Source organism: Bufo bufo, chromosome 3 (assembly GCF_905171765.1).
Source record: "Bufo bufo chromosome 3, aBufBuf1.1, whole genome shotgun sequence".
NCBI lineage: Eukaryota > Metazoa > Chordata > Amphibia > Anura > Bufonidae > Bufo > Bufo bufo.
Genome location: NC_053391.1, coordinates 238706079 through 238724069, shown reverse-complemented (window position 1 = coordinate 238724069; position 17991 = coordinate 238706079).

The window sequence follows — 17991 nt, the reverse complement described above, 5'->3', positions numbered from 1 at the left end:
AAAATGTGAAAAAAAAGTTAAAGTCCATAAATGGCGGATCCGTTTTTTCCAATGCATTTTTTCATTGTGATCAAAATCCTGATCAGGATTCAAATGGAATCCGTTTTCACACGTTTTTCCGGATCTGGCGGGCAGTTCCGGTGACAGAATTGAACGCCGGATTCAAACAACGCTAGTGTTAAAGTAGCCTCAGCCGCTTATAAGGTAATACCCCCTAATGCCAGAGGGTCATGTGTCCTGGTGAAGCTTGTCCCTGTATCTTACGTTGCAGCAGATTGGGAGAAACTGATGGTGTGGAAGGAGGTAAGAAGGGTAGGGAGAGCTGGAAGGGAGTTGTTTTCTGGCTGGACGGGATGGGGAGTTGGACTTATGAAGCGATTGAACAATTTCTTGTCCATAGTGGATGAGATGTTCAAAGAAACTGTTGAGGCAGTGAGAGAGAACACGAGAAACGTCAGTAGAGCGTCCAAAGGAGGGTTTTTCTGAATTAGATGATGGTTATGCCTGGCTAGCAGATACCATTGACAAGGGTAAGGCCCATACTGATAGGAGCAGGGCAGAGGTGGAGCTATGACTAGTGAGGGTTGGAATCCTTTTTAAAGCTTTGGGAGGTCTTGGGGCTGACTGGTTTTCCATTGGATCCAGGCGAAAGGAAATAGGACATGTACTTATGTTTTTTTGTTTCCATTCCTTCTATACGCCGGAGTGAGATGTTCCTGATGTCTAATCGACCGAGTTACCGAAGACCGAACTGACAAGACGCCCTGAAGACCAAACCATGGACCAGATGCAGAGGATTCCAAATCAGCCGGCGATCAACGTGAAACGCCAACTTCTGAGTCACCTCCCGAAGAAAAGAATCTCCGAGTCAAGATTTGTTTTTAAGCTACGTGTCAAGATTGACTTTCTGCTTTCCATCATCTGTTTTGTTTTATGGATTCAGGACTTTTCATAGACAAGACAGTTTTTAAAAAAAAAAAGATCGAGATTCATCGAAGGACACTGGGGAGCATATGACAAAGAGGAGGGACTGTTGTGGAAATTTTATTAGGATGTGTTTTTAATATATTGTGTATTGTCATCATGTCTCTCAGTGTCAGGATAAACCATTGGAGTGGATATCTTCCTGTGTATGTGGAGACAAAGCTGCCGGGCGCAGAGGTCTCCGTCGGCGAATTGTCCAATGTGCTATGCACTGGGCTGTTGTCCGGGGGAGACTGATGTGTTCAGCAAGGCAGTGTTTTCTTGGCTAATGAATGGTCGCCAGCTAGGGCCCCCGTGCAAGACACGGATTTATTGGTTTGGCGTGGATGCATTTGTTAAGAGAACAATATATGAAAGGAACGTGCGTTTGTTGTCTCTAGTGCGCCTGATAAGCCGCTGGAGATAATGACATTGTCCTGTAAATAAACATGCATGAGGATCATAGTAACTTTATTTGGCCACTTTATCACTGAGCAAGGCTGGATAAAGTTCGCTCCAGTGGTAATGGGTGTTAGCTGGATATGTTTTTTTAAATGATGGTGTCTTGTCTTCCTATGTCATCACTTCCTGCATCCTTGTTAATTGGTCGGGTAATGGGCCAGCCCCTTTTCTATTGTTACACCTTTTTGTGAGTAAGAAATAAAAGTGAACAGACTGGGCAGGAGTTAGCAGTTGCTCAGCAGGAATCAACATGATAACACCTTTGTCTGACTGCGGTTGAGAGATTTACCTTTTTCTTACACAAAGTCTGATGCGAGCGGATTTCTACTATAAATATTTTGATTACACACAATAACAGTGACATCCACAGCAACCCGCTCCCTTGACAGTGACCTCCACAGGGGCCCGCCCCCTTAACAGTGGCCTCTACAGCAATCTGTCTCTTTAATACTGTCCTCCATAGTGGACCATCCCCTTAACTGTGACATCCCCAGAAACCTACCCCTAGGGTGGCCAGAGGTCCAGTTTTAGGCAGTACAGTCCAGCTTTCAGACTCCCTGTCCTCCATCTGGCGCAGGGCCTGGACGGACACAAGGATGTCCTTTTGAACAGCTCACTCTCAGACAGCAGCACTGTGCTGTCTGGGTGCGAGCTGCAGGAAGAAAGTCACAGAAATTTACATCCCTGCAACTTTCGTATCATCTGTCCACAGAATATTTTGCCAGTACTGCTGTGGAACATCCAGGTGCTCTTGTGCGTACTGTCAACGTGCAGCAATGTTTCTTTTTGGACAACAGTGGCTTCCTCTGTAGTATCCTCCCATTAAATCCATTCTTGTTTAGTGTTTTACGTATCGTAGATTCACTAACAGGGATGTTAGCATATGCCAGAGACTTTTGTAAGTCTTTAGCTGACACTCTAGGATTCTTCTTCACCTCATTGAGCAGTCTGCGCTGTGCTCTTGCAGTCATCTTTACAGGACAGCCACTCCTAGGGAAAGTAGCAGCAGTGCTGAACTTTCTCCATTTATAGACAATTTGTCTTACCATGGACTGATGAACAGCAAGGCTATTGGAGATACTTGTATAACCCTTTCCAGCTTTATGCAAGTCAACAATTCTTAATCGTAGGTCTTCTGAGAGCTCTTTTGTGTGAGGCATCATTCACATCAGGCAATGCTTCTTGTGAAAAGCAAACCCAGAACTGGTGTGTGTTTTTTATAGGGCAGGGCAGCTGTAACCAACACCTCCAATCTCATCTCATTGATTGGACTCCAGTTGACTGACACCTCACTCCAATTAGCTCTTGAAGATGTCATTAGTCTAGGGGTTCACATACTTTTTCCACCTGCACTGTGAATGTTTAGATGGTGTGTTCAATAAAAACATGGTAACATTTAATTCTTTGTGTGTTGTTAGTTTAAGCAGACTGTGATTGTCTATTGTTGTGACTTAGATGAAGATGAGATCACATTTTATGACCAATTTGTGCAAAAATCCATATAATTCCAAAGGGTTCACATACTTTTTCTTGCAACTGTATATGTACAATGTGGTTAGAAGGTAATTTTTTTTTTCTACAAATAAATATGCAATGATTTTGCTTTCCTTTCCCTCTGCATGCAAGGGGCTGTCTGAGACAGAGGATCGTTTGACACCTCTGTTTCATGCAGCCCGTTACGGTCGGAGGGACAATTGTTCTCAACTTCTGTCAGCAAGGGGCTATCTGAGACAGAGGATCGGTTGACACCTCTGTTTCTGGCAGCCCCCTACATTAAGAGGTAGGCATAGCATATAACCTGGATGCAATAATACAAGGCCTTATTTTTTTTCCCCCCTTACAGATATGCCAGCAGCACTGAGGCGCCTGAACCAGCTCTTGAAGTGGACCCGGAACCAGCCGTCACCCCCATCCCTCCTGTCCCTCATACACCGGTTCGGGTCAATCCTGGTCCCCTACCGGGTCGTTCTTTTCAGCATATGCTCTCACATTGGATCCGGGAGGACTATGGGAACCTTGTAGAGATTGTTTCCGATGCTCTAGAAGGTTTTGCAGATGAAATGAGGCGAGTGTTAGATGACTTGGCACGCCGACTGGAGGGGGCGGAGGTGGTGCGCCAACTGACACCTCACCAACATTACGTGCAAACCTTAGTCCCCTGAATGGACCAAATGACTCTCGAGCAGGTGCATGAGTTTAAAAATTTAATGGAGAACGGGTTGTGGGAAATTTTGCACCGCTACCCATCCCACACCTACCCCCCATCCACCACCTACCCGCATCCCACTCTTTTCACCAAGCCCCTTTTCCGCCATCCCCCCCCCCAAGCATGTGTACAATATTCCATCTTTTTCTTCTAGACCTTCTCCTCCTCATCACTTTACCGCTCCAACTTCTTTTCAAACTCCTTCTTCTACACATGCTCGGGAACATTCCAGTTCCGACCCTTCAACTCTCCACACCCCTCAAATCCCTCCTGCATCTTTTCTTGCGGCCCGTCGTTTTAATCCCTCCACAGAAGAGAGGGGGGGTACTGCTGCCGGTTCAAGAATGTCCACCCCGCAACGCTCCACCTCCTCTTGATGTTTTCATAATTTATTGTTTTTTTTAATATTTTTATTTATTGTTTATATAAAAAAAAATATGAAAATTATTGTTAAATAAAATAATTTTACTTTACTTTGCCGTGTGTCCTTTTTTTACTTCATGATCCTCAACTGTTGCCGCTCCAGCTGTGGGTAAAGTAAAACTCCCAGCAACAAACTAAATTGAGTTTATGTCACGGTCATATTGGTGTTTGACAGTGACGCGATTGCCATGCAGATTAGTTGCCAGAGGCAACGTGTAGTTTGTGGTTTGCACGTGCACTTCCCCTTTAAAGTTTGCCTCCCTGCTGTTTGGTAAGCAAGGGGTTAATCTTCTGGCTAGTGGGGATTAAGGTGTATCCTGGGTGTGGCCGCAAGTTTGATATAAACCTGTGGCTTGTTGGCTGGGTGCAATTGTACTACAGCCTTGCTTGGTGTTGGAGCTTTGGTCCTTGCCTGAGTGTTCCAGCCTAGTCCTTGAGGGCCCCCTTATGGATCATAAATTGTCCTCCCTTTTGTACCCTCCTTGTACTTTTACCCTCACTTGTTGTATGTGTGGTGTGGGTATATGTTCAAGGTTTGTTGTAGCGTTTTGTTGGTTGTTACATGTCTGGGCTGTTGTTGGTGTTGGTCCCTGCATGTAAGCTATGCGTTACCCTGTATATTGATACCTCCGTGAGGGGGCTGGTTTCCCAGAGGGGTTAACCATCAGTCTGTATGCACTGCTGCCTGGGGCTGCCGTGCTCCTTGCGGCATGGGGTCCAGGCAGTTCCTGTGTGTGGTGTTGTTTGTACGGTGTCCTGTTTGGTGTGTGGTCACCTGTACTTATGCACGGGTTCCAGTCGTGGTGGCAGCAGCAGGTTCTTACCTGCCGATCCAGATGCTGCATATGGTCATTTCCCTTCCACCTGTTACTAGGCAGCTGGAGACTCCGCTTCGTCTGAGTCCCTGAGGAACCGGTTGTCTCCTATTCCTGACCCCTATGCCAGGGACCATCAGGGTCAGCAGGATCCAGGTTCCAGTGCATGAGCCCTCCCTCCTTCAGGGTTTTCTCCTGCGGTCAGGGTCAGGATTAAGGCGGCTGTAGGTTGTGGCCTGCTCCCTTCATTGTTGTCTGGCCTAGTAACAGTTCCCATTATACGGTGGGGGTTTTCCCCCACTCCCCACCGTGACAGTTTATTAAAAAAAAAATAGTTTACTATGAGTTTTATTTTCCCCACGCCTGTAGTGCCAAAGGTAGCAGAATATTTGATGTAGCACGATCAATAACGGGCTTTATTAAAGCTCCTTATTGATCATATTCTGGCTGATTAGCACAAGAACAAGAAAATGCTTGTTCATCAGCCAATCTGGTGCAAATCCACATGAACCCTTGTGAGAGTCATGGTACATATAAATCAGCATCATCAACAATTAATTTACTAGAGAGCAAAAAATTTATATATTGCTCTTTAGCAAAGATGAAGCTGTCACAGAAAGTAGCGTCATTACCACAAGGGACAGGAAAGGAACATAATGCTGTTTAAGTTTTTGTCCCAGTTCAGAGCCGAATACGGACCTGCACCCAGCCAAAGAACTCAGCAGTTCAAGCTAGAATGCTCTCCCTTGCCATGTGTAGAATCACGCAGAGAAAGGGCTGACAATAACACACTGCTAAGCGGAGGATTCCACCAAACAGTGTGTTGTTTATTTCACAGTCTGTAATGGCCAGGGTTTAGCAATGTCATAGCAATTTGACAGGCTATGGCAGGGCTACAGCTGGCCCAATAATGCAGGTAATGCCACGGGACTCACAGATGGACAAAGGCCTATGCCTGGCAACACTATGGAGAACACAGTTCGTATAAGTTTCTCCATAAAATGCCAATACCATGCAATATTCAGTGTTGAAATTGGGTTCAAAATATAGATATGTCCGTGTTAAGCAAGGCAGATTATGAGTTGTCGTAAAATGCAAAATATCACTAGTTTAGTATAACCATTCTTGTAGGTTGATTATAAAAAGTTGAAGACAGGTGTAATAAAAAACTAATTTTTATTTAGTATAAGAGAAAACATTAAAAACAATTACAAAACATTATCCTGCCAACTCACTCTACCCGCATCAGAAACAAAGTAATCGGCGAAACGGTCCCTCATTGTGGCGACGGCAAGGGTCGAGCGATATGACAAATTTTGCAGCCTGGTGAGTGTACAATCAACCTTTTGCGCAGTGGTTCTTTAGATAAAAGATGGTTATGTAGAACTACACAAGCCTTGACTACATCGTCTATGGTTTCTACTTTGAGATTAATGGCTTTGGTGAGAATACGCCATTTGGCAACTAAAATGCCAAAGGCGCACTCCACCAGTCATCTAGCTCGTGTCAGTCTGTAGTTATACACGCGCTTTGTAGAGTTCGAATCATGGCTGGAGTATGGCTTCATGAAATTCTCACACATTTGGAATGCTTCGTCCCCTACTACGACAAATGGCATTGGAGGTCCATCAGTACCTGGCAAAGGTCTTAGAGGTGGTAATCCAAATTGCTTTGAATACAGGAGGCGTCTCACAGAGGAGTTTTTGAAAGCCATTGAGTCCTTTGTCCGTCCATAAGCTCCAATGTCAACTGCGACAAATCGATAATCAGCATCTCCAATGGCCATTAAGATAATGGAGAAATATTTTTTGTAGTTAAAAAATTCAGATCCACTTCCAAAAGGTTTTACAATCCTTATGTGTTTGCAATCCACAGCTCCTACACAATTAGGGAATTGGCTTGTTTCCATGAACTTGTCTGCTATTTGAAGCCACCGTACTGTTGTTGGATGTGGGATAAAATCCTCATGCAATACCTCCCACAATGTACGACACTACTCTGGAGATCGTAGAAATTCCCATGTGATATTGGTAATGTAACGATGACAAACTTTCTCCAGTAGCAAGAAATATAAAAAAAATAAAAATACAAATATAATAAAATAAAAAATATATATATAAAATATATATATACACACACACACAGCGATCCAAAAAAGACGAATCTTTTACCTTATTGTCACCATTAGCCGCTATGCAGGAGAAATGGCCCTTCTGTAGCGGGTATCCTGTCTTTCAATGCGTGATGAAATGAGCTGCAGCAGCTGGTCATAACTATCAACAGTAATGAGAATATAATTGAAAGATTTAGCTACAAATACAGGACTAATAAACCGCCTCTGCTTATCCGTTTGGAAGTTATAGGGTGTATCCAATACCGGCGTCGTCTTCTTTCCATGTCTTGTCTTCTCCATCTCGCTTTCAGGATTAGAAACCTCAATCGCAGACGTAAGTGTGCAGGCAACATGGTTCCAGAATACAATGAGCCTAAATGGAGGTTTACCTGTTTAAATACATTGTCAAAGTGGGTGGACTCTTTGAGACACACCTTCTTTAAAAACGGATCCACTAAACGTAAGCCAAAACGGAAGCAAATGTGAAAAATAGATCCGATTTACAGGCGGATCCGTTTGAACAGATCTGTTAAAAAGTCCACCGTTTGCATCTGTTTAGCAATTTTCGAGACGGATCCGTGAAACGCGAGTGTGAAAGTAGCCTAAGACAGCAGCACTGTGCTGTCTGAGTGGGATCTGCAGGGATAAAGTCATCCTCCCTCCCACTCCTGCAGTTGAGAGGTGTTGATTTTTACCTCAATTTTTTCAATCCCCGTCGCTTAGGAGTGGCCTAACCAAATCAGAGGCGTGGCTCAGCATGTCCTGGGGGCGGGGTTTTAAGTTTGTCTTTTGAGGGTGGACACATTGTGGCAGGGGGCGTGTCTGGGCTCCTTCCTGCAAGAGTGGTGCCCCACTGGGCACCTTACTGGCTCATTTGCTTACCAAATAAACTGGATTTTCAGAGGATAAAAACATCCATTGCTGGAACAAAGGCACGTCTTGAAATAAGATACTAAGTGCTATTAGGCTATCTCAATAGCGATTATCCTGGTTACAGATTTCATTTAAAGCTCACCTACAGCGGTGAAGAAAAATGGCTGGGTTGTTATGGAAACCTGTAGTACAACTGTGTATGTGGAGGCAAACGGCTTCTATTGGCTGATAAAGGTCATGTGACCAAGCTCCTATTGGCTAATGCATTTTTTGGGAATCTCTCAGGAACGGTACATCCTAGAAAGCTGAGAGCTGGTCTAAAACCTTCTCGGACACCTGATGTACCTGTGTGCCAACTTTTGTTATGGTAAATGCGATGGTGTAGATTCCTTTAGCAGACATACATACACACACACATACACTCCGCTTTATATATATACACTGAACAAAAATATAAACGCAACACTTTCGGTATGCTCCCATTTTGCATGAGCTGAATTCAAAGATCTGAAACATTTTTGTATGTTTGTATCAGGTCCATGCAGAGAATGCTATAGACTGACAAATAGTAAGGGCAATTATATTCGTTAGCATTAATGTCCAGACTTAAGGTACAGCCACACATTCAGGTTCCCCGATGTATTTTTTGGAGCTAAAACTAGGACTGAATAAAAAAAAGGGAAAATGTTGTGTCTGTCCTTTATATAATCTCTTCTTTTGTGATCCACTCTTGATTTTGACATCAAAAACTGCATCAAGCTGAAAGTGTTGCTGTACACATAGTTTTCCTTTAAACCACATTTATCTAGTGGTTTACAGTAATCCAACATGTTCAGTGGATGTTGAGGCCAGAGGAGATCAGCCTGTGACATCTACATATAGCAGATATAGGCTGTAATATTAAATGTTATGTGTCTTAGAATTTGGCAACACACAAAAAATTTAAGATTTTTTAATAAAAAAAATTATGTTATGATACAAATGTAATAAAACATTAAAATACTATATAAATTTGAAGTTATTGTGGTATTTATGCTATAATTTGGCCACCTAACCTTTAAGAGAATGGAATAAAAAGTGATCAAAACGTCATGGCACCAATGGAAGCTACAGCTTACCACACAAAAACAATCCTTCATAAAAAAAAAAAAAAAAAAAACATAGGCCTCACAGAATATGTCAATGCAAAATAAAAATAATTTTTATTTAAAAATATGATTTTCTTTCAGGGAGCTCATATGGCGGAAGGGGCAACCGAGAATTAAGCTCGAAACGTTGCAATATCCTAAGACGGAAGGGGGCCTTGCAGTGCCAAACCCCTGGGTGTACTTCCTGGCAGCACAATGCCAACATTTTAAAGGGTGGGTAGAACTGGAGTCGAGTGAGGTGACGTGGAAGCTGTTTACTCATTGCTTGTCATCTAATGACCTATTGCTGATCCTTGAAACTAGAGGGGCCGGGAAGAATGGTCTGATGGGGGATTTGGGATACTTAATGCACTCTGTGTGGAACAGGGTTAAGCTCCTGAGGGGGGTTGTCGGCAATACGGAATACACTCCATTGTGGGACAATCCCGTGCTGCCGGAATTCCTCTCTCTGTCTGATTTTGGGACATGGAAAAGGAAGGGTATTCTGAGGTTGGGCCACCTTCTGGAAGAAAAGAAGTTCATGTCCTTTACCAGATTTCAGGAGATGTCTGAACTGCCTAGAACTCACTTTTATAATTATCTTCAGGTGAGACACGCATACAACTCCACATTTAGAGGTACGACTGTGGTGGCAGGGAGAGATGCTGCATTGCACCAGATTCTGTCCAGGGGGGCGAGGAGAGGTATGATCTCCTGTATATACAAGCTGTTGCTTGATAAGTTTCTACTGGCACATCCGCTTGCGGCTAAGGGTAAATGGGAGAAAGATGTTGGCGAGCTAACAGATGACCAATGGTCTGACATACTGGAGGCGATACCTCTCTCTTCCTTGAGTGAAGGACGTAAACTCTCGCAGCTGTTCATTGTCCATAGGGTCTACAAGACACCGTTTTTTTTGTTTCGCATAGGGTTTAGACCCACCGCTGAATGTCCAAGGTGCTCTATGGATTCCGCAGATTTGTTGCATATGATGTGGACATGTGAGAGGCTAGGGAGATACTGGGAGATGGTATCTCAGACAATACAGGACGTTTACAAGGTACGGATACCGCCTGACCCTAGAGTATGTGTGTTGGGATATGTCTCTGAATTGGCCACTAGTCAGGTGCATAAAATAGCTATAGGTAAAGTGCTATATGTCGCTAGAAAGTTAATCGCCCTACATTGGATACAGACAGCGCCGCCAACCCTAGGCGAATTCTTAAGTACTGTTGACACGATGTTAAGCTATGAGCGTATGGTGTACCAGAAGCGTGGATGCCCAGCAAAATTTTAAAAATTATGGGAACTGTGGCTGTCGTTTCGACATCTGAATAGAAATGTCTAACAGTGTGCCTTTGTATTGTGCAGGTTAGGGTGGGGAGGGTTGGGAGGGGTTGGGTTGAAATTTGATTATTACACATGGTTTGGTATCCTGATTGTTATCAGCCTTGGATAATATGTCTTTATGTCATCTTTGTTTGTGATATGTTAAAATGTGTATTTACATTGTAAAATGTTCAATAAAAAAGATCTGATTCAATAAAAAAAATATATGATTTTATGGTGTAAAATTTATAAACTTTAAAAAACTAAATAAATTTGGTATTGCCATATCAACAAACAAAATAAGTGTATCAAACTACTTACCCAGCATTTTTAACTCCATGAAAAATAAAAAATAAAACACAGAAAGAATTACAGTTATTTTTCCTCCGTACCTACACAAACTTTTTTTATTATAGAATAAAAAGGGATCAAAAAGCCATACACAACCCCTTGGTGGTTTCAATAAAGGCTATAGCTCATCCTACAAAAAAAAAACTCACACAGCTGCAGCAATTTAAATATAAATTTGTTATGGGTCTTAGAATAGGGTGACACAGAAAAAAGGAAAATTTCATGCAGTTGTACCACAAAAACTATTCTCATTTTTCAAGCCAGCACCTGGATCTTCTTAATACTTTTGTAATTGGAAGTAATTTATTCAGCAATATCTATCTATATAGCACCACCTGCTGTTTGTTATTTTCCTTATTTCTCTGTCCACATCAGCAACATGGCCGAGGTGAATACATATGTTCAGTTACATTATTCTACTGTTACCAGTTATATCTACTGTTAGAAGCTGTGACATAGGGAAAGTTGTGGCAGAAGGACAAGATCTCACAGCTTGAAATAAATCTAGCAGAACAATTGGAGCAATGAATAGCGTGATCTCTCTGGATTCATGTGAGGTGCAGGGTTGGTTATAGCTCTGTTAGGCTACATTCACACTAGCGTTTTTGCTGGATAGCGTTTTTAGCACAGATCGCCGTACATGTATGGCGGGGGGATGCATTGCCAGAATGCATTCCGCCGAAAATGCACGACGGGATGATCGGGCGGGCACCGGAGCGGTGCGTGCCCGATCACTGCAGGGGCCCGGCACTCAGCTGTAGCTGGGCCCCCGCTGTATCCGCCGGCATCGCTGTTTACAGATTAACCCCTTCTATGCCGCGGTCCGCCCTGAGTGATCGCATCGAGTCCCCACGCTGCTGTGGCGGGGACTCTATGCGTGACAAGGCAGCCAGATGCAGGGCATCGGGAACTGCCTTCTACGGGTGCCCAGGAGATCCAGCCTCAGGCTGGGTCTCAATAGGCAACTTGTTTGTATGACTCAGTGTCATACACTAACAGGCAATGCATTACAATACAGATGTATTGTAATGCATTGCAGAGGGGATCAGACCCCCAAAAGAGTGGGACAGAAATAAAGTTAAAAAAAAAAAAGTTTAATCTTGAATAAAAAAAATAAAGTTTCAATAAAAAATTTAAAAAACATGACCCATTCCCCTGATTTTTGAATAAAAAAATGAAAAACCGCACATATTAGGTATCGCCGCGTCTGTAATGAACGGCTCTATAAATATATCACATGATCCACCCCGTTTGATAGACACCATAAAAATAAAAACTGTGTAAAAAAAGCAATTTTTGTCAACTTACATCACTAAAAGTGTAACACCAAGCGATCAAAAAGGCATATGCCCCCAAAAATACAGTCACCTCATCCTGCAAAAAGTGGTTAAGTATGTTAAAAATAATTAACCACCAATATAAACCCTGATGTAGGGTAATGCACTAAATTTTTTTTTTTTTAACTCTATATGACAGCGGTATTTGTGGCCTAAATGTGACACTCACTTCTACAGTTCGGGTTCGCTCGACTCTAGTTACATTATATGTGTGTTTTCAAATATTTGGTGAGCTATTGCATAGTGTCACACATATTCAATTATTTGCGATTTGCTAATATTGGAAGTTCTTTGGAAAGCGACAGCAGTCAAAGGAGACTTTGAGAGACTTTGCCCTGTCCCTGCAAGAAGCTCTGCGGGAAGTTATCCACATAGATCCCCGTGAAGCTGAGGGACAAGATCAGACCCTCAGAGTAGTTTATTGAAGGTGTCCTTGACGAACCCCTCAAACGTCAGCTGAAGATGCTGTCAGCTCATCAACCAGATACCCCTTTCTTGGATTTTAAGGAGCTTGCTATCGGCATCCTGGGGGAAAGTCATAATTCTGAACCTCCAGAAGACAAGAATGCATGGCCCGTCCCAGATGCGGTCACAGCCCTGACTGCTCAAATCTCCCTCCTAGCTGAGAATATGGAGAGGGTAAGGAAGCAGCTAGAGCAACTGGAACAGCCCAAGGCTGAGAAAGGGACTTCTACAACAAGAGACCGTCCTACACCCAGTCCACGAGTAGATCAGCTCCGGTCGACCGGTAGGTTGCCAGACCCCGGGTATCGAGACACTAAGAAACGCATATGCCTGCATTGTCAGAAGCATGGACACACCAAAAAAAACTGCTGACAGTTAAACGAGTATCCCCTGAGGTCAAGGACCGCCCCTCGGGAGGAAGAATACTAGGCTCCAAAGATCCAGCCATTATGCCTAGATATGTGGGTGCACACCCCGTGGTTGAAGTTAGCATCAACAGAGTAATGTTTTCTGTTTTGATTGATACTGGATCTCAATGACTACCATCCGTCAATTCTCATTCGAAAGATGCCGGAACGGAGCCCAGCTGACAGAACCCTCAGAATCCTGGCTCCACATCATAGATACCAATGGCCAACCAGTGCCTATATTAGGGTATTGGGAACCTACCTTACAGATTAAAGATACCAAACTCCCACACCAAGGGGTAGTCGTGATCCAGGTCCTGGGGATGAATGTCCTCGGCAACTGTTACACTTAAGTGCTGGAAGCCTTGAAGAAGACCACACCCCGTGCAACTCAACGTGTCATACACCAGACCATTCAGGTGCTAGCTGCCTAACAAAAATTCAGCAACCGACAGGGTGAAAACTGCTGTGCTCGCATCACGGATGCTCAGCCTATTAGACTCAAACCTAGAGCAGAGACACCGATATGGTGCAAGGCTTGCATCGCTGTCCGAGGTCAGGATTACCCGGCCCTCATGAAACCCCTGCTTCTACAAGATCATCCCCTTGTCCTAGTCGCTAGGAGCTTGGTCATTGTGTTGCATGGAAATGTACCAATTCACTTTGTTAATCTAAGTGGTGAAGCTGTAGAATTTAAAAAGTACTATCCAGTGGCGAGTCTATATCACGTCCATCAGCAGGATATCCTGGATCCCCCTACTGCTGCGCCCCAACAATCGCTCCAAACAGAGAATGCAGCCAAAGACCCCGCCTGAGAAGCCCTGGTGGGCCGGTCTACATATTGGAGATGCCACAACTTCTTCCAATCAGATCAAAAGTTTGCTGGACTTAGCCAAGGAACACCACAAAGTCTTCAGCAAACAACCCCTGGACTATGGTCAAACTAGATTAATAAAGCACACTATTCCAACCGGCACTCATCCTCCAATCAAAGAAAGACATAGGCCAGTGCCTCCAGCCGTATACCAGCAGGTGAAGAAGATGGTTCTGGATATGAAGACAGGTAATGTCATCCAGGATAGTCACAGCCCCTGGGCTGCCCCACTGGTCATGGAAAAAGAAGGATGGTACCATCCATTTCTGTGTGGATTACCACAAGATCAACAACATTATGCACAAGGATGCATACCCCCTGCCACGAATTGAGGAGTCTATAGCAGCCCTAGAATCTGCTGCTTATTTATCAACCCTGGATCTAACCAGTGGCTATTGGCAAGTCCCAATGGCACTGGAAGACAAAGAGAACAGCTTTCACTACCCCAATGGGTCTGTTTGAGTTCAACTACATGCCATTCGGTCTGTGCAATGCCCATGGGACATTTCAGAGATTCATGGATCAGGGAGGAACTAACTCTCCTTAGGGAGAGAGCACCTTAATCAGTGTGAGGAGACGTATAGGCCATACATGCTCCTTTGGAATTCTGGAATGAAAGGGATGCAAATGAGCTCTTAACAAGCTCTGCCTCTAATGCCACCAGATGTAAGGCAGCTATCCTATAAGTCAATGTTCAGCTCTTAAAATAAGCCTTGAGACATGACTTGAATATTAAATAAGCCAGCACCTCATCTGCAGACAGCTGCTTTAGGGTGATTGCCCCCATTGGTGCAGAGCAGAGAGTACTGGCTTAACTGGGTGAGAGGCCTGTGTCTCGGTCAGGGGGAACTAACTCTCCTTAGGGAGAGAGCACCTTAATCAGTGTGAGGAGACTTATAGGCCATACATGCTCCTCTGGAATTCTGGGAGGGAAGGGATGGAAGGAAGACTCACGGAGAGATGCCGAATTGCTGTACTTGGATGATGTGATCATCTACTCCAAGACCTAGGAAGAGCATTTACAGCATTTGGCGGAAGTGCTCCAGACTCTGGCCCAATATGGATTGAAAGTAAAGCCTTCAAAGTGGCACTTACTGAAACCCCAAATGATATATCTGGGACATGTTGTGAGTGCGGAGGGCGTGACACCGGAGCTTAATAAGATAGATGCAGTACAAAGCTGGCCAGCTCCTAAGACATTCAAAGAAGTCAAGAGCTTTCGAGGATTTCCAAGTTACTATCGGAGATTCATCCCACACTTTGCTCAAATTGCGGAACTTATCCAGGAACTTTTGAAGGGCCATCCCAGAATGCTAAGATACCAGTAGAGTGGGACAAAGTGAGAGACTGCTTTCTGACTGTTGAAAGAATAACTTTCTGAGCCACCAGTCCTGGGCTACACTGACTATAGCCTGCCATTCAGGGTCTATACTGACGCAAGTAAGAAAGGTTTAGGAGCCGTGCTATCTCAGACACAAGCCAGAACTGAAAGGGTCAGCTCTTTTGCCAGCAGGTCTTTATGAGAAGTTATAGGCTATAACTGAGAAGTTTGACCTGCTGGGGACACATACGGCATGATTTCCCGGTAATTAAGGACACATGACGTACCGGTACGTTATGTGTAGTTCCGATCACCGCCGCCCCGGCCGGCGGTGATTGGAACAAGGTGCCTGCTCAAATCATTGATCGCTCACCCTGGGACAATGCGCGGGGGGGGGCCAATTCAGACGTGCGGTTTGCGGCTTTTAGGGGAGTTGCGGCGGGCGGTCGGAGGTGCCAACGGGTCCCTGTGCGGTAGTAAGGGGGACCCGATGGCATGGAAGGCAGTGCGATGCCTTCCTTAGGCATTGGCGCTGCCTTCCGGTGACAAGCCTGTGAGATCCAGCCCCCTGGATCTCACAGGCAGGAAGCTGTATGAGTAATACACACTGTATTACTCATACAGCCAATGCATTCCAATACAGAAGTATTGGAATGCATTGTAAAGGGGATTAGACCCCCAAAAGTTGAAGTCCCAAAGTGGGACAAAAAAAAAAGTGAGAAAAAAAAAAGTGAAAAAAAGAAAGTTTTCCTCCCCAAAAATTCAGTTTAAAAAAAAAATAAACAAAAACGGCTATTTCTTGTTACCTTGCCTCACAAAAAGTGTAATATAGAGCAACCAAAAATCATATGTACCCTAAACTAGTACCAATAAAACTGCCACCCTATCCCTTAGTTTCTAAAATGGGGTCACTTTTTTGGAGTTTCTACTCTAGGGGTGCATCAGGGGGGCCTCAAATGGGACATGGTGTCAAAAAAATCAGTCTAGCAAAATCTGCCTTCCAAAAACCGTATGGCATTCCTTTCCTTCTGCGGCCTGCCGTGTGCCCGTACAGCAGTTTACGACCACATATGGGGTGTTTCTGTAAACTACAGAATCAGAGCCATAAATATTGAGTTTTGTTTGGCTGTTAACCCTTGCTTTGTAGCTGGAAAAAAAATTATTAAAATGGAAAATCTGCCAAAAAACTGAAATTTTGAAATTGTATTTCTATTTTCCATTAATTCTTGTGGAACACCTAAAGAGTTAACGACATTTGTAAAATCAGTTTTAAATACCTTGAGGGGTGTAGTTTCTAGAATGGGGTAATTATTGCGTATTTTCTATTATGTAAGCCTCACAAAGTGACTTCAGACCTGAGCTGGTCCTTAAAAAGTGGGTTTTTGAAAATTTCTGAAAAATGTTAAGATTTGCTTCTAAACTTCTAAGCCTTGCAACATCCCTAAAAAATAAAATGCCATTCCCTAAATGATCCAAACATGAAGTAGACATATGGAGAATGTAAAGTAATAGCTATTTTTGTAGGTATTACAATGTATTATAGAAGTAGAGAAATTGAAACTTGGAAATTTGCAAATTTTTCCAAATGTGAAAATGAGCCCGGTCCCTAAAGGGTTAAGGATTATTTAGCGGCTACCTCTTTCACTGTCTACACTGATAATAATTCGCTGGCTCACTTGAACACTGCGCGTCTGGGAGCTCTGGAGCAAAAATTGGCCTCTAGACTGGCAAACTTCGACTTCACCATTAAGTACCGGTGTCACTGTCCCTCCCTTGACAGAAGTGAGAAGATCAGATAGACTGCACGTAAGGCTCTCTCACAGGTCTCTGTTTTCCTCTTTGCATGTTGTTGTTTGGCAAGATCACCTCTCCTTAGGTTATGCTTGTTATCAGTGATGAGGCTCTATTTAGGTCCGCCTCACACTGCTGACCATGCGTTTGATATTTCCTCTGGGAGTTGCTGGAGCTTGTTTGTCTTGGATCTCCTGCTTCTCCATTCATCTCAAAGCTAAGACCAAGTTGCCTGTTCTGTTTTTGTTCTATGGTGTGTTTTTGTTCAAGGCCTCAGGAAGACGCGGGTTTCTTCATCTGGGAAGGAACCAGCTGTCTCGTCTCCTGCTACCTACCCTAGGGCTCGTCAGTTTTAGCAGGGCATAGGTATCCAGCGTATGAGCATTTCCACCATCAGGATCTGCTCATACTGGCAGGAGTTAAGGAAAGGCCTGGGGATTACTAGAAGGTCACCATCCCTCTTCCTTAGCTTTTGAGGCCTAGACTGTTGTCTATTTCTTTTGTGTGTATCTGGCGTTTTCCCCTTCCCCATTACCTGTGGCATTATCAACCGCCCAAAAAAACCTTATCCTTTTTTTTTCAGTGCAGCTATGGATACTGTTTCTGCACTGGTCGATCATATGCAGGGGCTGTATTTGGAGGTGGCTGACCCTCGTACGGCTGTTGCACAATTTCAGAGACCACAGGTGGTGGGTTCTGGTAGCGGAAACCAAGCCTGCCCTGAACCTAAGGTCGCTCTCCCGGATAGGATTTCCGGGGGAAGTGACAATTTTGTTCAGTTCAGGAAGTGGTTCAAATTATATTTTAGACTACGTCCTAACTCTTCTGGGGACGAGAGTAAAAGAGTGGGGATTATTATTTCATTACTAAAAGGTTACTCTAAGTCTAGGGCTTTCTCCTTGCCAACCGGATCACAATCCCTCCGGTTGGTAGATGAATTTTTCAGAGCTTTAGGACTTCTCTACGATGACCCAGATCAGGTTTCCCTGAGGGAGAGATCTAAAGTTTCTGTCGCCCGCCCGGGACGTACTATCATATGGGGAAGCGGCCTCTTCTAACACTCTGGGTAAAGAGACACTTGAGCTCATGTCTGGTGATGAGCCAATTCAATTGGGGGAAGGTCACTCCTGGACC